The 20,586-nt window shown below is 42.1% G+C and overlaps 1 protein-coding gene and 1 non-coding gene across 3 annotated transcripts in view; both read left to right on the plus strand.

The window, feature by feature from the left end:
- coro1cb (coronin, actin binding protein, 1Cb) overlaps positions 1–20,586 on the plus strand; it is a 207,604-nt gene that overhangs the window by 17,783 nt on the left and 169,235 nt on the right. Inside the window, exon 1 of one of the 2 annotated variants that reach the window (XM_080208129.1) lies at positions 17,981–18,085. The exons of the other annotated variant lie outside the window; for it this stretch is intronic. The gene's annotated coding sequence lies outside the window, so the exon portion shown is untranslated. Of the gene's footprint in view, positions 1–17,980; positions 18,086–20,586 lie in introns of those variants that run through there. 2 annotated transcript variants of the gene reach the window in all.
- LOC145356209 (U2 spliceosomal RNA) lies at positions 6,479–6,671 on the plus strand. Its single transcript, XR_013889079.1, has one exon. It is a non-coding gene; the product is annotated as a U2 spliceosomal RNA (small nuclear RNA).

The following is a 20,586-nucleotide window of genomic DNA, read 5'->3' on the forward strand; positions in this document are numbered from 1 at the left end:
CTTTGTAGGATTCTATGATTCTAAGTCATATTAGACCGCACTCACAAGATTATTATGTATACACAACAGGTTGGCTTTATTCTTGGGCTAGTGAGAGGGAAAATTAGACACTCTTGATTGTTATCTGATGACCCATTGGAAAGTTTGTGTACATGCACATTGAATGGGGCAGGACTGGGTTCGACTGAGATTGCAGCAATTTAATAGAACCTTAGCAATGGTACCTGCTGCTACTTTTGTGAGCAACTGTTTTGCTCATTACTTTTAAGGTATAGAAAATGTCAAGCAGTCTTTGATGCAGTCTTTATAACATGTCCCCAATTGTTGGCATTTCAAAACTGAAGCATTTTTCAATTTCTTTTGCATTTTAGTTTAGGATAAACTTAAATATTAGAAGTTGCCTGTGGAGTGCACTAAATCATGTATTCACTTTAGATGGATCAGCAGCATACACCTGAGCCTAAAATACATTATAAACTGGTAACATTTAACTGCCGATTACATGGTGTTTACCTGCAGGTGGTGCTGTGCTTTCAGAAAGGGGTTGTTGCAGGACTTCAGGGATTTTTTTGCATGTCATCTTACGTGTGTGTGTTTCTTTGATTTTACAGAGTTTAGGATCTGGATTCTAGACTTTTAGATTTTTCATAACAATTTACAGGCTGGTTAACACTGGTTGCTCACAAGTATAATGCTGTAGTTAATTATATAACAATTCTATTTGCACTGGTTGTTCACTTAAAAATGGACAAGAACCAATTTAAACATGGAAATTGTGGCCCTATGCCTGTTGTAGCACAGTACCTCAACTGCAATTTTTATTGCGAAATGGGTGGCAAGTGCAAGGCATATGCCAGATTCACTTTCTCTGCGCACCTACGCCTCAAAGGTATTTGTCTCAGATTTTTATGCAGCCAGGATGAGAAAGGGTGCAGGATGTTCTGCCACAGGGAGACAGCTAAGCTGTTGATGGCAACCTGGCTGATATCAGCAACTCACTGGAAAATGTTAATAGGCTCGTGCCTGAAAATGATTCAAGCATCTTCACTGTCATAGTGAGAGAACACGGCTTTTTAAGGTTAATCGCAAAAGAGCAAGAAAAATCTTCTTAAGTTAAAATTAATTTAATTGTTGTCACAAGTAGACTTATATTAAAACTGCAATGAAGTTACTGTGAAAATCCCCTAGTCGCCACACATTCCAGTGCCTGTTCGGGGACACTGAGGGAGAATTTAGCATGCCAGTGCGCCTAACCAGCATGTCTTTTGGGCTGTGGGAAGAAACCGGAGTACCCGGAGGAAACCCACGTAGGGGCATGGGGAAAACATGCAGACTCCAGACAGACAGCGACCCAAGCCAGGAATTGAACCCACTCTGAGACAGCAATGCTAACCCACTGTGCCACCATGCCATTATGCAGCAAGTTGTATGATTGTAGTGGCACAGTGGTTAGCACTGCTGCTTCACAGCTCCAGGAGCCTGAGTTTAATTCTGATCTTGGGTGACTGTGTGGAATTTTCACATTCTCCCCATGTCTGTGTGGGTTTCCTCCGGGTGCTCTTTTTTTTTCCCCCCATAGTCCAAGGTTATGCAGATTAGGTTGTTTGGTCATGTTAAATTTCTCCTTAGTGCCCCAAGATGCGTAGGTTAGCCATGGGAAATGGCTACGGGGTTACGGGGATATGGCGAGGGAGGGGGCCTGGGTGAGATGTTCTGTCAGAGAGTTGGTACAGACCCAATGGGCCAAATGGTCTCTTCTGCACTGTAGGGATTCTATGATCTGTAATACACAACCTGAAAGGGTGGTGGAAGCAGATTCAGATGCTTGGAAGGGGAAAAACTACAGGAGTATGGGAGAAGAATGGGACAGTGGGACAATTAGCCTTTTAAAGAAACAGTGCAGCCACAATGATTGAGGAGGCTTTTATTTCTGTACGTACAATTCTATATTTGCGGGGGAGAGGGAGGCATATATTTGCCTTTCCAGTATAAAATTTCATTAATTGTATTCACTGGCTTCAGTTTAACTAACTTGCACGACTATTTTGTAACTCTGAAAATCTCCAGGACTGGCTGACCCTGTCAGAGAGATGAGGGTATCTCTGGTCATGTATAACTGGTTTAAAAATTAATTTAAAATGGGGCTGAGCCCTTTGATGGCACAATGGGTAAATGACTCAGGCAGAGCTGAATTTCTTGATGTGTGATGAGTTAGCTGATCTTGGTGATTGTGATAGTGGCATTGTAGTTTACTCAGGAAAGTGGGGTGTGGAAATTGGGGTTTCTATTTCTGCTGCCCTCTCCAGCAACTGCCACTGGGCAACAACAACAATTTGCATTTTTATAGCAGCTTTATTGTAGTCAAATATCCAAGGTATTTGATCATAGCATTCTCAAACAAAACCAGACACCAAGCCATATAAGGAGTGGTTAGGACAGATGATGGCACAGTGGTTAGCACTGCTGTCTCACAGTGCCTGAGATCGGGTTCGATTCCCGGCTTGGGTCACTGCCTGTGTGGAATTTACAGATTCTCCCAGCATCTGTGCGTGTTTCCTCCGGGTGCTCTGGCTTCTTCCTATGTGCTGGTTAGGTGCATCAGCCATGCTAAATTCTCCCTCAGTGTATCCAAACAGGTGCTGGACTGTGGTGACGAGGGGATTTTCACAGTAATTTCATTGCAGTGTTAATGTAAGCCTACTTGTGACACTTACAAGCTTGGTCAAAGAACTAGGTTTTAAGGAAGGGAGCGAGACAGAGATGTAAAATGAGGGAATTCCTAAACTTAAGTTTATGTATTAGTGTCACAAGTAGGCTTCCAGTAACACTGCAATGAAGTTACTGTGAAAATCCTCTAGTCGCCACACTCCGGCGCTAGGTCCTAGACAACTATTAAAATCAGGGCTGTGTCAGAAGCTAGAATTGGAGGAGTGCAGACATCTTGGTGAGTTATAGGGTTGGAAGAGATTACAGAGAGTCAAGGCCAAGGAGGGGTTTAAAAGTAAGAACGTGGTAACTCAATAAAAGGCAACTATTGCCTAAAAACAGTACCCCAGCAACAAATCAAAATTCACAAGGTAAATAAAAATGAACGCAGCTGAGACATTTGCTATGATGCATATTTTCTGTGGAGCTGAGATTTCAGACCAGGCTATAACATGTACTGGGTGTTTCCTGGAACATTTGCCAGCCAGAGGCCAAAATGTCTCCCTTCAGATATTTCAGTAACATCTACTTGCACCAATTTGTTTAAAGACTGATTTGAGGAGCTGGATACCTACTTTCCATTCTACTTCTGGTGGCTTTTAGATCAAACTATCAGTCTTCATAAAATTCTGTTTGACTTCAACTTAATGTATAACTGACAGGAAGTGTTTATCAATTTGCTTTAGATGTTCAATTATTTATGCAGCTGGAATGGGTCTGGGCATGTTCATCTTGAGAAATTATGCTTTGGCTGATAAAAAGGAAAAATTTGAGCACATGTAGCAGGACGTAGAGAATATATTGCATATTTACATATTTTTTGGTTTGATTTGATTTATTATTGTCACATGTATTGATGCACAGTGAAAAGTATTGTTTCTTGCACGCTATACAATGCATACCGTACATAGGGAAGGAAAGGAAAGAGTACAGAATGTAGTGTTACAGTCATAGCTAGGGTGCAGAGAAAAATCAACTTAATCCAAGTAGGTCCATTCAAAAGTCTGATGGAAGCAGGAAAGAAGCTGTTTTTGAGTCGGTTGATACATGATCTCAGACTTTTGTATCTTTTTCCCAATGGAAGAAGGTGAAACAGAGTATGTCTGAGGTGGCTGACTGCTTTTCCGAGGCAGAGGGAAGTGTAGTGGAGTCAATGGATGGGAGGCTGGTTTGCGTGATGGACTGGGCTTTATTCACAACCCTTTGTGATCTTAATGCATTTACATTTTCCCTTAATTTTGTTCACTATTTTTCAGCAATGTTATTCCTGTTCTGCTGAAGCTGATAACTTCTCAACATTTAAGTAGTACATTCTAACATCCACCCAATGCATTGCTGGGTGGAATCACTACTTGTGTCAAATTTGACAGCAAACATCAGCAGGTTACTTGACTGTGGAAGGCTTCAAGTCCAATCTGTTTTTCTGTTTGCCTTGGATCCACGCATACATACTTTACAGCCAGGAGCAGTCAATTGTAACCATGGGCAGAATTTCATGAGAATGATTCCAAGTGTCCAACAAGTGTGAAAATGGGAAAGTCCCTGATCTGTTTTTTGTGTGAGTTTTCACACAATCTTACAGACTTGGACATTGAAAATATGGTCTAGACCATTTTTAGCTACTAGGGGCAGTGGGTTGGGCTTAATTTATCAGCCAGTTTGCAGAGGGAGCTATTGTGCATGCACAAATTTCTGAGTCTGCACATGCACAATTTCAACAACAGGGTCTGACAGAAAGAGCTGTCAGGCCCCTTCTGTTCCAGGCAGCCTCACAATCTCTCCCGTGCTGCAATTGCAGGAGCCCATGGCCCATTACGAGTCCCAGACCAATCGTGATCCCCTCCACACTGATCTGATCACTCACAAAGCGGCAGTAGGCTCCCCTTTCTCCCAATCCAATCACCTGCAGAGTGTGCTGCACCTGACCCGTCGATCTGATTCCAGGAAGAGTGACAGCAGCCTCCCCTCCTTTTGCGATTGGTGAGCAGTGCCTAGGTGCCCATTGGGCATTTCCAAGATACCAGGCTGGCAGTGCCAAGATGTCAGGGTGGCACTGCCTAATGGGATACCACTCCCTTGCCCACAGCCTCCCCAGGGATCTCAATGTCCTCTGGTTTCACTGGTGAGCACAGTAAGAAGTCTCACAACACCAGGTTAAGGTCCAACAGGTTTATGAGGTAGCACGAGCCACAAGCTTTCGGAGTGCTGCCCCTTCATCAGGTGAGTGGGAGTTCTGTTCACAAACAGGGTATATAAAGACACAAACTCAATTTACAAACTCATATATGGAACGCAAGTATTTACAGGTAATCAAGTCTTAAAGGTACAGACAATGTGAGTGGAGAGAGGGTTAAGCACAGGTTAAAGAGACGTATTGTCTCCAGCCGGGACAGTTAGTGAGATTTTGCAAACCCAGGCAAGTTGTGGGGGTTACAGGTAATGTGACATGAACTCAAGATCTTGGTTGAGGCTGTCCTCGTACGTGCAGAACTTGGCTATCGGTCTCTGCTCAGTGGCTCTGTGCTGTCATGTGTCATGAAGGCCACCTTCACTGGTTCACTGGTGAGGCCAGCATGACTGTTCCCCGTTCATATGGAACAGGTGTTTTTCTTGCCGGAGAGGACCTCTCCCAGCGAGGCTATAAAAGCAAGTGAGCCCAGACTCACTAGGCTCGCTAATAACATGGTCATAAAGTGATTTTACTATAGCCCTATAGAAGTGTCAATCATCTGTATCTTTAAAATATCAATCGTAGAAACAACAAGCACTTGACACCACTTTGTGCAATTCACATAATAAAATACAGAGAAATGGGTGTCAATAAAGTAACGTTTTCCTTTGGATGCAGCTGTTTCAACAGACTAAAGGGTGTATGTGATATCAACCAACACTCTCAATGCATTTTTAGCCAACAGTCTAGACATCTATGTGTCTGCTGAAGCCGCTGTGCCCAAAGGGAAACATTGTTGACCGCCAACTCTTTCTCGGTGATCTTTTGGTACAATTAACAGAATGTTTACTTGCACAGGATAAAGAGATGTCAAGCTCTGTCCTTTCTCCTGTTGATACTTTAAAGGTCTGAACGATTGGCACTTTTATTGGGCTGTGGTAAAAGCACTTTTTTAAAAAAGGTTATGAAGGACTATTTTTTAAAGCTTTTCCTCACGTGTTTGCTACTGTGGGTTAACTGGTTCTGTGCTTGCATATACCAAATGACTAGATGTGGATGTGCCATAGGTTGACATGGTGGGTATGAGGGGCCATGGGGAATATGTGAGAGGGGACATAGGTTGGCAAGAGGATGGTTAAGCCCCTTTGAACTTACTTTTCAAAGTTTTCCTCATCCAAGCTATGACATCTCGAGTGTCTGTGAAAATTGCTAGGGACTGGATGATGCCAATCCCTGCTTTTGGGCTGGCCAAGTCGGAAATATGGGGTGCTGGCTCACATCAACTCACGCACCCTTAACCCATGCTGGTAAAGCTGTGGGTGCTGGGAATGGGGCCAGGAATTGGATCCTGGCTGCCAATATTAAAGATCCATGGAGTCGCTGAGACTCCGCAAAAATCCAGCCCAATGCTGAAGTCCCATCTTCCGTCTCAGGTGAACACGATAAAGATCCCATGACCTTACTCCAGGGAGAGCACAGGAGTCTTCTGGTACCCTGGCCAGTATCACTAAAATAGATTATCTGGTAATTTACCTCACTGCTATTTGTGCAGTCTGGCTGTTCACAAATGGCCCCCTGCTGCATTTCCCCCTCATTACAACAATGACTTCTCGGCCTTTTGGCTAAGATCAAGTGTAGTATGGTCATGCTGTGCTTGGGTTGAAGTCATCAGGTTACATTTCAGCTTCATTTGAAGCAATTTTTTAAAGCGGCATCTTGGCCTTTTGGCTAAGATGCAAATAAGATCAAGCCTTGGAGGAGGAGCTACACTTATTCCAATCAGCTTGGATCACGTAGGTCAAGCCCAAGACAGGTGGTGAGAGCCCTGTCGTGTCAGCTTGGATCTGGAATGTCCCAACTTGCTGGGACTCTGAATTGGATTTAATTTGACTTGATTGGATTGGAATAAAGTTTAAAAAAAATAAAAAAAAAATGACTACAATTTAAAAGTATCTACAGGTTGTTTAGTATTTTGTAATTTTAAAAACACTTCATAAATGCATGTTCTTTAATTCTTATCCTAAGCCTAACCATTACTTCCCTATTTGCCTGTCAGCTCTCCTATTTTTTCAATCATGATGGAAACTTGGTTTATTATTTTTGTTCCTCAATTTAAAAAGAACACTATAAGGTTATGTTTAAACAGTGAGATTTAGAGTTTCAGCTCATGGTGCTACCCCCTCCCATACTATATAATTTCATATACAAAATTCTCTACTTCAGGATATTATTAAGATGAAGAACAGTGATTTGCATGTGTCACTGCAGACCTCTGCCCACTAGTGGGAAGTTGATATAATTAGCACCGGCTGTGCAAAGCTGAACATGGAAATATATTTTTCCCTTCTGCTCGACTCCAAGACATTGTTTGATCAAAGACTTATTGAATTGACATGAGTGAAGTACTTAGTAAATCCTGCTCTGCAGCCTGTGGTTTTAGCAGGAATCAGAAGTTTGTGTGTGGGTGGGAGAGAAGAGAAATTCAAGTAAATACCTGTGTTGTGGTGTAGCAAGTTTAGTACATAATTAGATGCCTTCGTGATGTAACGAATTACATAAGTGCAAATTATTGTGACATTTTGTTTTCACATTGTGTATAAAAGCACCTCTGCTTACAGGGAACTGTCAAGAGGCAAGGCTTTCTCCCAAGTCCATAAATGGAAAAAAATGACATTAGGATAGGAAGTTGAGTAGGAACTTTCAAATCTATTAATAATTAAATAAGCTTTCAAACACTTTGCCACTACAAACATTTTTTTAATTCATAGAATCATAGAATTCTACAGTGCAAAAGGAGGCCATTCAGCCCATCGAGTCTGCACCAACCACAATTCCACCCAGGCCCTATTCCCATAACCTCTCATATTTACCCTCCTAATTCCCCTGACATGAGGATCAATTTAGAATGGCCAATCCACTGAACCTGCACGTTTTTGGACTGTGGGAGGAAACCGGAGCACTTGGACGAAACCCAGACAAACATGGACAGAATGTGCAAACTCCACACAGACAGTGACCCGAAGCCAGAATTGAACCCTTGCACTGTGATGCAGCAGCTCTAACTACTGTGCCACCATGCTGCCCAAATTGTCCTCTTTTCCGGAAGGCATAAATTCAGAGTAGGTGTGATTCCAAAGCACTGACAGTCCTTACACACAAATGGACATTCTTTTGCTGGCAATAAAAGTAAACATTATCGATTTAGCAGTGAGGATACTGCAGCCCAGCCCTGTCCACTCCTTAATTGTGCATGAATGCTATAGGCGCGATTGAATATGGGATTTTGTTACATGCTGCATTTGCTGAGTGATCCACTGGGGAAATCGAAATCTACTTTATTCAAAACAAGATTAAAATTTTGCTGCAGATGATGTGGGCATTTGATGCCCAAAATGGTTCTGAAATGGCATAGTTGTTCTTGGAGACAAAGCCACCTGAAACTTTCCAACTGAGATGCTTAGTCATCAGTGCTCATTTTGATTTTGTTTCTTTTGTTGCCAGAATTTGACTTTGTTTCTGAAATTTTAACATCATTGATCAACTAATCATTCCGTGCTGCGATTACATCACCAGCTGAAGCCCAAATATCCACACAGCTGCAATAATACTATATCTGATCCTACAGAATTCAGTAGAAAATACTCTTGTCATATTGCCAACCAAGTGATGGTCTGTGTGGAAGTTAATTTTCCTTGCATGTGCAATCTAATATTCAGTTTTAACACTTGGTTTAATTCATAGTAGAGATGTTATGTATTTTACTTGTACCTATAGTAAAGCATTTTGGATAGAGCTCACAAGGTTTTTCAGTGAAGTTTGCTTACTTATGTTGGAAGGGTTTAGAGAAAAACGGTGCTGGATAGGTAGGTTCACCCTCTTTCTGTGTGTTTGGTTAAAAGGTATGGAGGAAGTGTTTTAAGTTTTTATTTGTTACTTGGCATCCAGCCTTAAACTCCCATGACTGCTCTTGTCAAGGGTTGAATTTCTGTTGTCTGTTAACTAAAAGCTTTTTTTGTGTGTTCATGTAATATGGACGTCACTGGTTAGGTCAGCATTTATTGCCTATTCTTAATTGCTCTTGTTCAGAGGGCATTTAAGAGTCAACCACATTGCTGTGAGTCTGGAGTCATATGTAGGCCAGACCACGTAATGACAGCAGATTTCCTCCCCTAAAGGACATCAGAGAACCAGATGGGTTTTTTTTACAATCAGCAATGCCTCATGATCATCATTAGACTTTCTAATTTTGGATTTTTATTGAATTCAAATTTTACCATTTGCCATGATGGGATTTGAACCTGGGTCGCCAGACCATTATCCCAGTTCTCTGGAATACTGGTCCAATAACAATACCACCATGCCACCACCTTCCCGCTGGATGAATTTATATTCCATCAATTCTCACTGATAAGTTTGATCCATATCGCCATCTCCTCAATGCACAATTTCAGCAACATTCTCCTGAAAGCTTTCTAAGCTCCACTCAATACAATCTCCAAATCAATTCACCCTAAGCTACATTAGATCCAATTCACATATTACCCCTGTCCTTGATGGCTTTCTAATCCCCAACACAGAATTGAACAAAGTCGTCTTCAATTACAAAACCCTCCAAGGGCTTGCCTGACCCTACCTTTCTACCAACCCTCTGTGCTAGACCACCCCCTCTGCTCTCCTTCCATTGTATCAAATTTTTTTCACTCTTCAGCTTGAAAGGCCTTCTCAAAAGATGCCTCTTCGACTAATTGGCCAGTCATTTTATACTCAATGTGCAACAGCTCACCATTAGTTTCTCAAGTCCAATTAGGGATTTGCAATAAACATTGGCCTTACTAGTGACACCACATCCTATCCATCGCTTTTTTAAAAGTCCATTTTTGCCTCCAGGAAGTATTTTGAAACAATTGATCCATTAATTTCACTAAGTTTTAAGTGTTGCTTGTAGCTGGATGATTTTGAGCCACAGAACATTGGTAGAAAGTGTGTCCAGTGACACTTGCTATTTAAACCATAAGGCAAAGGAGCAGAATCAGGCCACTCAGCCCATCGAGCCTGCTCTGCCATTCAATCATGGCTGATATTTTTCTCATCCCCATTCCCCTGCCTTTTCCCCATAACCCCTGATCCCCTTATCAAAAACCTATCTATCTCAGTCTTAAAGACATTCAATGACTTGGCCTCCACAGCCTTCTGTGGCAAAGAGTTCCACAGATTCACCACTCTCTGGCTGAAGAAATTCCTCCTCATCTCTGTTTCAAAGGAATGTCCCTTTAGCCTGAGGTTGTCCCCTCTGATTCCAGTTTTCCTACTAGTGGAAATATCTTCTCCACATCCACTCTATCCAGGCCTCACAGTATCCCGTGAGTTTCAATAAGATCCCCCCTCATCCTTCTCAACTTTAATGAGTACAGACCCAGGGTCCTCAACCATTCCTCATATGACAAGTTTTTCATTCCAGGGATCATTCTTGTGAACCTCCTCCAAGGCCAGTACATCCTTCCTTAGATACGGGGCCCAAAACTCTCAATACTCCAAATGGGTCTGACCAGAGCCTTATACAGCCTCACCCTGCTCTTGTATTCTAGCCCTCTCGACATGAACGTTAACATTGCACTTGCCTTCCAAACCACTGGCTGAACCTGCACATTAACCTTAAGAGAAGGACTCCCAAGTTTTGTGTTTCTGATTTCCTAAGCATTTTCCCATTTAGAAAATAGTCTGCCTCCATTTCTCCTCCTAATGCATAACCTCACACTTTTCCACATTGTATTCCATCTGCTCATTCTCCCAACCTGTCCAAGTCCTTTAGCAGCCCCCCTGCTTCCTCAATACTACCTGTCCCTCTACATATCTTTGTATCATTTGCAAACTTGGCAACAGTGCCTTTAGTTCCTTCTTCCCAATTATGAGAAGTTGTGATCTCAGCACCGACCTGAGGCACACCACTAGTCATTGACTACCATCCTGAAAAAGACCCCTTTATCACCACTCTGCCTTCTGCCAGTCAACCAATCCTCTATCCATGCCAGGATCTTACCCTTAGCACCATGGGCTCTTAACTTATTTAACAGTGTCCTATGTGGCACCTCGTCAAAGGCCTTTTGGAAATCTAAATAAATCACGTACACCGGTTCTCCGTTATCTAACTTTTGTTACTTTCTCAAAGAACAATTTGTCAGACATGGCTTCCCCTTGACAAAGCCGTGCTGACTCAGTCCTATTTTATCATGCACTTCCAAGTACTCCTCGATCTCATCTTTAATAATGGACTCTAAAACCTTCCCAATGACTGAAGTCAGGCTAACTGACCTATAATTTCCCATCTGCTGCCTCCCTCCCTTCATAAACAGTGGTGTTACATTAGCTACTTTCCAGTCCTCTGATACCCTCCCTGCCTCTAGTGATTCCTGAAAGATCACCATCAATCACCTTGGGATGTATTCCATCCAGTCCAGGTGACTTATCCACCTTCCACTTTTCCCAGAACCTTCTGCTTAGTGATGGCCACTACATTCACTTGTGCCCCCTGATTCTCCTGAAGCTCTGGCATCCCACTGGTGTCTTCCACCATGAAGACTGATGCAAAATAACTATTCAGTTCCTCTGCCATTTGTTTCCTATTATTTCTGCTCCAACCTCATTTTCCAGTGGTCCAATGTCTATTTTTGCCTCTCTTACCTTTTATATATTGAAAAAACTCCTCCCATCTTCTTTTATATTGCTAGCTAGTTTACATTCATATTTCATCTTCTCCCCCATTATTGCTTTCTTGGTTGTCCTTTGCTTGCATTTAGAGGCTTCCCAATCTTCTGGCTTCCCATTAATCATTGCCACTTTGTCTGCTTTTTCTTTTGCTTTTATGCTGTCCTGAATTTCCCCCATCAGCTATGGATGCCTCGTCCTCCCCTTAGCATGTTTCCTCCTCCTTGGGATGAATTTCTATTGTGCCTCCCAAATAATCCCCAAAAACTGCCATTGCTGTTCCAGTCTTCTCTGCTAGGCTCCCTTTCCTATCAACTCTGGCCAGCTCCTCCCTCATGATTGATGTGTAGGTTGTGAACTGGTATTAGCAAGAAATTGCAAGATGAAATTAACCTGAGCATTTGTCAATGAGTTAAAAAAGTGTTCCAACCTCCATGTAACAAGGTATAGCACACTACACAGATGCATCAACTTGTTTTGTTGATCTGCCAATTTTATCATTTGAGAGTTTCTTTCCCTCAAGAACTTCCTTCTCTTGAAATATTCGACTGTTGTTGGAATATGGTTCCAAGACATCAGCAGCCCACCTTCACATCACCCAAGTGGTCATTCCTCATGTACGAGCAATATCAGCAAGTAGGAGTTTTACAGCTGATCTGATCTGAAGTTCACATATAGGTATTTCCCAGCAGAGGTTACTGGAGAGTGCTTAGGTGTTGAATCTTGGTTAGTTCTTCCTTTGTCTTCCGGATGGATGCAAATTGTAATCCCCAAATTGGCATCAACTCAACGTAGATATTGAATTAAACTGATAAGTTTTCTGGTCCATGTGGCTTAGGATATCCAGTGAGAGTCTGAGATGCTGTTTCTGCCCTGTAAGTGCTCTATCTTACGAGTGTGTGTTTGCCACAAGTGTCAACAGCTCTCCAGTGCATAATCATTGAGTGGTGATCCCATTCAGGAGGTAGAGGGCACTCATCCAATGTCCACATGAATGCATTCTTTATCATAGTGTAGATGGATAGTATTCAAGAGCAGGGGCCATGCTTCATTTACCCCAGTCATTTCCCTTACCCAGCCAGCTAGCATTGAGCTTTATTGGCAACTAAATGTATATCTTGCTGTTCTGTGATTTAATTGTATACATTGCCAACTGGACCAATTTGTGAGCCCCCACTTATGCTCTCCTTTCTTATATACAGTGATACAATGATTCACGTTATCAGGTGCTAACATTGTTATTTAAGTTGTTCTGTTGTGTCACTCTTAGTAAACACTCAAATAACTTAAACTGTTCTCAATGCTCGAGCTATCAACAGCAATGCTAGTGCCTATAATTGAGAAGCTACTGTCATTATAAATATTGTTTTCTAGAAAAAAAAACAATGTTTGCTTAACCTTTCCATCCACAAACCTTGTATTGTTGACATCTTTGGTTACTATCTATCATCACAATCTTGATCATATTTATATTTTTAATAATTTGGCATAAACCTCCATCATGGATATCCAGTCCAATGAAGTTACTTAGGAAATGGATCCCAAGGCATTTCTGGAGCCTAAATGGATTTCTCTTACAATTCTTAAACTGGAAGAAATGACACTCCATTGGGCTGGATCACAGTTTAGGTTCTATTGCTGTCAAAATAACAATGACTTTAATGGGGCTCACCATTAACCTGTAAATGGTCCAGCAATTGTACTAAGGTGGAGGGAGATACCCCCTGAATTTCAAATTTTCACAAGTTACTGGATGATATGTAACACTCTACTGCTAGCTCATGTAAGAAGGGCAGCTCTCCCATGAGTTCCATGAAAATGTTGATTTATACATTAGCTGTCAACTAAACCTGCTGCAGAAAGATAGTGCCGCGACTTTACAGTGTAATCCTTTTCTTAACAAGGAGATTTATATTTCTGCAATGCCAGTTAACCTGTCCCTACCAGTTAGGGAACAAATTAAATTGTGGGTTCTCATTCTTAGAGGTAGCAAGTTATTGAGATTTTCAAAGGTTAAAACATAATTTTTTTTCTTACTTTCCTATTTGTCTCTTTTCCCCCTCCTTTAATCCAATTTTTCTTTCTATCAATTCCTCTTTCTGGACCTGATTTGACACTAATATAACTACAAACAAAACTCCAAGAAGTTGTGAATGTAGCCCAATGCATCACACAAACCAGCCTTCCATCTATTGACTCTGTCTACACTTCCCAATGCCTCAGCAAAACAGCCAGCATAATTAAGGATCCCATGCACCCCGGACATTCTCTCTTCCACCTTCTTCCTTCAGGAAAAAGATACAAGAGTCTGAGGTCACGTGCCAACCAACTCAAGAACAGCTTCTTCCCTGCTGCTGTCAGACTTTTGAATGGACTTACCCCTTGCATTAGTTGATCTTTCTCTACACCCTAGCTATGACTGTAACACTACATTCTGAATTTTCTTGTTTCCTTCTCTATGAACAGTATGTTTTGTCTGTATAGCGCGCAAGAAACAACAGTTTTCACTGTGTGTTAATACGTGACAATAATAAATCAAACAATCTATTCTTTTACTTTCTCAATCCTTAAATCACATTGGTGAAGGATATAGATTACCCCCTCTGCGGTATTAACAACTCACTTTCAGGGACTTACATGATTAAACTGCTGCACTTGAAGGGTGAGGGCAAAGACTAACTACAGAACAAGTTCATTGTCTTTCTAATCTATTGTACTTTTCAAGCCATCCATGCCAATTCAGGTTCATTTGAACTCTGAAATTCAATACACCCCGCACCATAATGTTCCAAAGTCTCAACTGTTTAGTTATTAATAAATCCACCCTCTGCTTCCTGACCTGCCATCTCATTTTGGGCTGTACCTCAAAATTAGGAAATCAATTGACTTAAATTGCTCCCCACTTTGTTGAGATGATATTGTGCACTTTACAAGGATCCAGATGTGATTACCTAATGCATAGGCACAATTTGTCTTATCCTGGGTCACAATGGGTAGTTTGATGCCCCTGGATTTGGGGAGAGGGTTATCAGCCAGGTTTAGCATTCCTGTTTTCTGCTTGATAGCTCAAGGAAAATTTGTGCTGGTTGTTAGGTGAGGTCAGAATATTTGTGATGGCCTTCAGTCAAATAGCTAACATTTCCAACTCTGCCATCATCCTCCCATAATCAAAGATTCATGTCAGAAAATGCTGGAAATACTCAGCAGGTCTGGCAGCATCTACAGAGAGAGAAACAAAGTTAATGCCCCAGGTGAATGACCCTTCAAAGACTGATCTCCCAGGCACTACTCAGGAGAAGTAGGAGTTTGTACAATCACACAGCACGCTGACCCTTTAAACATCCTTTAACTTGTACTTTTAGCCTGTTGTCCAGCAATTGGCTGTAAAGGCTTTTTAAAACTAGCAACAAGATGGAAAAACCACAGTCTCTCCGCCCCTTCATTGAAGACAATGAAGTTTTTGTGAGTGGATTATGATTTGTTAGAAAGGTTTGCCAACAGCAGCAAGTTTATATTTTAATTGGCTTCCTATAAGAGGTCATTTTCCAGTTAGACATGAGCACAAGTAGGTTCCAGACTGTCTGCTGGTATTTATTGCCATTTTATATAGTTGAACATCAGAAAGTTGGATCTGAGAAGTGAGAGTTTGATGTATGTTATTGTATTTAATATTTAAAGAGAAATATGGACATGTGTATGGACAGAATAGTATTTGCTATAGAGTTTCAGGTGAATGTGCTGGCATTAAAATGTGCAAGATTTCTTGCTCCGCTAGTTTGATTTCTTTTCTCCCCATTACAGTTCAACTAAGGTAATGTCAAGCTGAAGCTTCCTTTGCATTATAGAGGAATAGGAGGGGGCCATTCAGTTAGATCAGGGCTGATCTGTATCTGAACTCCATCCACCTGTCTTGGTTTTGAAAGCTTTGTTAACTTCATCTAACAAAAATCTATCTATTTTAGTTTTGAAAGTTTCAATTGGATTCAGCTTAAAACAGCTTTTTGGAGGGCAATTTCCACAACAATGCATAGCAGTGTTTCTGATATCTCCAAACAAACATGTTCCAATTTTATGGTTATGTCCCTGGTTCCAGATTCCCCCACTAGAGGGTACAGTTTCTCTCTACCTAATTTAATCATAAAGACATTAATTAGATCATCCCTTCACCATTTATACACAAGGCAATACATGCCTAGTCTACACACCCTGCCTATTATAATTTTATAGCCCTAGTATAATGCTGCACCCACAAAAGGTCAATATACTCTTCCTGAAGCGTACTACCTGGAACTGAATGCTAGATAGGGTCAAATAGGAGCTGACTTTTGAAAGGCTTGGTGACATTATTCACAATCAAAGAATCTTGGAGCAGGAATCATGTCGACAAGAGCACGTCCATGCCCCGCTCACTGCAACAAGCAGATTTGCAATAATATTTGCAAATTGTAAAAAAATTTACATGGTCAAAGGCTGACCTGACACCTAGCCTGTTACAATTAATTACATAGACTGCTAATGAAGAATAAGCAAAGTACTAAAGGACACCTATGAAATAATACTTTAGCAAGATGGAGCATCTTCAAGAGGGATATTGCAGAAGGCACAAGGGACAAGGGGTGGCAAAGTGATTAGCACTGCTGTCTCACAGCTCCAGGGACTCAGGTTCAATTCCCAGCTTGGGTCTCTGTGTGGAGTCTGCACGTTCTCCCCATGTCTGTGTAGGTTTCCTCCCACAGTCCAAAGATGTGTAGGTTAGGTGGATTGGTCATGCTTAATTGTCCCTTAGTGTCAGGGAGATTAGGAGCACAAATACTTAGGGTTACAAGGATGGGGTGTGGGTGGGATTATGGTCAGTGCAGATTCAATGGGCCAAATGGCCTCCTTCTGCAGTGTAGGGACTCTAAGTCAGTGGAATCATGTGAGCCCAGCCACATGTTTGATCATTGTAAGTGTGATCATCTGTCAGTCACAAACCCATTCCTTACTAGGGCTTGCTTTCAATTTGGTGACCCTGGAGAATATGGTTACTTATTCCCAAGACTCTAGGAACAGTAATATTATTTAAATGTTAGTTTCCTTTGTTTTCTGGTTTAGTTGCTTGTTAGTTTAGAATTCAATACCACTGCATGCAAGTTCCCCTCCAAGCTACACACCATCCTGTGTTACCACCACTCCTCCACTGTCAGTGGGTCAAAATCCTGCAGCTCCTTTCCTAACATTGTGATGGGTGTTTTCCACACCACGAACTGCAGTGATTCAAAGCAGCAGCTCACCACCACCACCACCTATCCAAAGGCAATATGGGCAATGAAGGTGGATTTAGCCAGCAAAACTCAATAGTAACAATAGCTGTACCCCTCCCTTTAAAAAAAAGGCATATTTTGTTAGATGATATTGGGGCAAGCAACCGCTCTTCATGGATTTCATTAGGGGAGGCATCCATATCACCAACCTGTCCCAGTCCCTCCACACCAATGCTATAATTAAGAAAGCCCAACAATACCTCTCCTTCCTCAGGAGGCTAAGGAAATTTGGCATGTCCACTACAATTCTCACCAACTTTCACAGAAAGCATTCATTCTGGTTGTATCACAGCTTGGCATAGCTCCTGCTCTGTCCAAGATCACAGGAAACTATAAAGAGTCACAAATGAAGCCAGTCCATAACTCAAACCAGCCTTCCATCCATTGGCTCTATCCACACTTCCCACTGCCTCAGGGAAAAGAAGCCAGCATAATTAAGGACCCCACACACACCCTGGACGTTCTCTCTTCCATCGGGAAAAAGATGGAGGACTGAGGTCACATACCCAATCTGACACAAGAACAGCTTCTTCCCTACTGCCATCAGAATTTTGAATGGACCTACCTTATGTTAAGTTGATTGTTCTCTATACCCTAGCTGTAACACTACATTCTGCACTCCTTTCCTTCTTTATGAGCAGTATGCTTTGTCTGCATAGTACAATATTTTTCACTGGATCCCAGTAAACAAATGTGACAACAGTAAATCAAATCCAACTGGTTTCCACTAACTCCTGGTTGAAATAGAACATCCATTCGTGTAGGGCCCGCCTGAAGGTACATTTAAATGGAGGCCAGTTAATGGTCTAGAAATCCATCCCACTGTTAGAAACAGTCCAGTATGGAGGGTTATTGAAATAGGCAGCGACGATGGCTTTTATGGGTGACAGCCCCACCCTCTCTCCCTGCGCCCAGTTCCTCCATTCACTAACCGCCATTCCGTGCTCCCATATTAGGAATGCCGGAAGCCACCGAAGGGAAGTGGGCGGAGGGGGGGGAGGTGGCCCGTGAGCGGTCGGCCAACCGACCGACCGACCTGTCAATCATGCCGAGGAGGCGGGGCCGGTCTGGCAGGTGGGCGGGGTCCGATGGGCGCGTGCGCAGTGGGCACAGGGCGTGGCTTCCGGTGTGAGTGAGGCTCGAGCCGGCGGCAGCGCGACACTTGGAGAGCAGCGCGAGCGAGGGGGAAAGGAACTAACTGGAGGTACAGGAGGAGCAGGGGGGACACGTACCGAGCACTGGGGATAGGATCAGAGCTCAATAATAACAATACAATGTCCCGAGGCTGGAGAGCCTCGATGGAAAGAGGGTGGGGGGGAAGAAAGTATTTGTGATTGTGGGAATCTGGCGTTGGCGCCTGCCAGTTGGCATAGTTACTGTGTGGGGACCACAGGAGAGCGATGCAGAGGGACAATGATAGAAATGAAAGAGTGGTATCCAGGGGCTGCCCAGCTTCTGGGGGGGGGGTCCCTGCAATTAACCCTCTGTGTTTGCTGAAGCCTTTTTGTTGTCAGAGTATTTCTGTTTTGGTAAGGATCGGAGATTGTATGGTCAAAATAACATGTTTCTGTTTTCAGTTGGTGAGGATCTGGGGAGGGAATTATTGGTGGGGATACATTGGATTTTTGTGGTGGAGAATTATTGGTGGGGGCACTTTGGGACTAATTTCCCCCACCCCCCAAAAAAAACACCTTTTTAAGATAAAATTTTATTGAAGGTTGAAGTGGAAGTGCATTTTAATCTGTTGCATTCACTGCTGTCTATCTAAAATTGGATTTAATGTGCAGTTTGGATATTTGGTGTTAATGAATTGCAGCTTAATGCTGAGAAGGAAAGGGCATTTCCTTAATAACCAGCATACTTCATATGATTCATCATTTATAGAACAATTTATAATTTGTGTCAAACCCCAGCACATTATTTGGGTTTCTTTTACGTCTATAATCTGTTGCTTTGGGAAATGCAGTAAGAAGTCTCACAACACCAGGTTAAAGTCCAACAGGTTTATTTGGTAGCAAATGCCATGGTGTTTACTCCAGTCCAACGCTGGCATCGCCACATCTTTGGGAAATGATCAGAAATGTCAGTGCACCCATTTAGTATTTACTTGTACTAAAATGTTACACTGTTAAAAAAATTAACATCTAATGTACAGATTTGAATAAAAAGGAATAAACCTAGAGAATGGGGAAGAATGGAAAACCTTTACAGAAGGGTTGAAGAATTTGAGTACTTAAAGTGGTGTGTTTTTTGAACTGTAAGAGTTTAGGTATGTAGTTGTCCTCATCCTTGTTGTGGTTTGCTAATTTACTGCATTCAAAAGCATACACACACATAAAAAGATCCATGAGCTATATTGCCACTTGGTAGTTTTCTAGAGTAAGTGCTGGGATGCCAACACACCAGATCAACTTGTCCCCAGAGTTCTGTTTGATTAACATGGGGTGTTGGGCTAGGCAGCTGGTCTAATCATTTTTTCTGATCGAGATTTATTCTCCTGATGTTTGCATGACATTCAATAAGAACATAAAAAATAGGAGCAGGAGTAGGCCATCCAGCCCTTCGAGCCTGCCCCGCCATTCAATAAGATCATGGCTGATCTGTCGCTGCTCAGTTCCACTTTCCCGCCCTCTCCCCATAACCCTTAATCCCCTCTCCTATCAAAAACCCATCAACCCGCGTCTTAAAAATATTTAGCGAGGCAGCCTCCACCACTTCAACGGGCAGAGAATTCCAGAGATTCACCACCCTTTGAGTGAAGAAGTTCCTCCTCAACTCCGTTCTAAACCGCCCCCCTTTTATCTTGAAGCTGTGCCCCCTAGTCCTACTGTCTTTTTTGAGCGGGAAGAGTCTTTCCACCTCTATCCTATCCATCCCATTCATCATCTTATACGTCTCAATGAGATCTCCCCTCATTCTTCTAAACTCTAATGAGTACAAGCCCAGTTTATTCAGCCTCTCCTCATAGCTCAACCCCCTCAACTCCGGTATCAGCCTAGTAAACCTCCTCTGCACTCCCTCCAAGGCCAAAATATCTTTGCGCAGGTGCGGCGCCCAAAACTGCACACAGTGGCCAAAAGGTGGCCAAAATCTTAACATTTTAAGAAAGTTCTAAAAGAACTTAAATTTAAATGCTTTGTTGTATTCTTATTACAAGCTTGATTTATGTAGGGTAATGGTTGGAAGCAATCATATTCTGGAGTCCAGATGAGACAGCAAACTTCTTGAGCTTTGCTCTTGTCGTTCTAGAGCAGATATCTGAAGTGAGATTGAAGTCTTTGTGTATATACATTGTAAATTGGCTTTTTGTTCAAAATATTTAACTAGCAGCTGTGTTGTAATTGGCCAGAGGCATTATGCTGTATGCTGTGTACACATTGAAGAGATGTGATAAAAAGCTACAAATTTAATCAACAGTTAATTACTGTGGAGTCCATTTGATGTGTTTTTTTTCTCATTAGTGATGCCATTTTCATTGCTTGCTGTAAGAGTAGAGAGAGTTGAGGAAGAAGAGAGATTGGCTTGGGATTACTGAATTTGAATGAAAGCTGAATTCATGTTATTTAGTCATTAACATGGGATGCCTCGGCAATCTTGTTTCAAACCTCTTAATTCAGACCTCTTACATTCTGTCTGCTCTGTTGGATCCTGTCTGTCCCAGTTTATTTCTTGCCAACTTTCTACTGCAGTTCAAACATAGCTCCC

The sequence above is a fragment of the Carcharhinus amblyrhynchos genome, chromosome 20, assembly GCF_965287045.1.
Source record: "Carcharhinus amblyrhynchos chromosome 20, sCarAmb.v2.hapA, whole genome shotgun sequence".
Classification (NCBI taxonomy): Eukaryota; Metazoa; Chordata; class Chondrichthyes; order Carcharhiniformes; family Carcharhinidae; genus Carcharhinus; species Carcharhinus amblyrhynchos.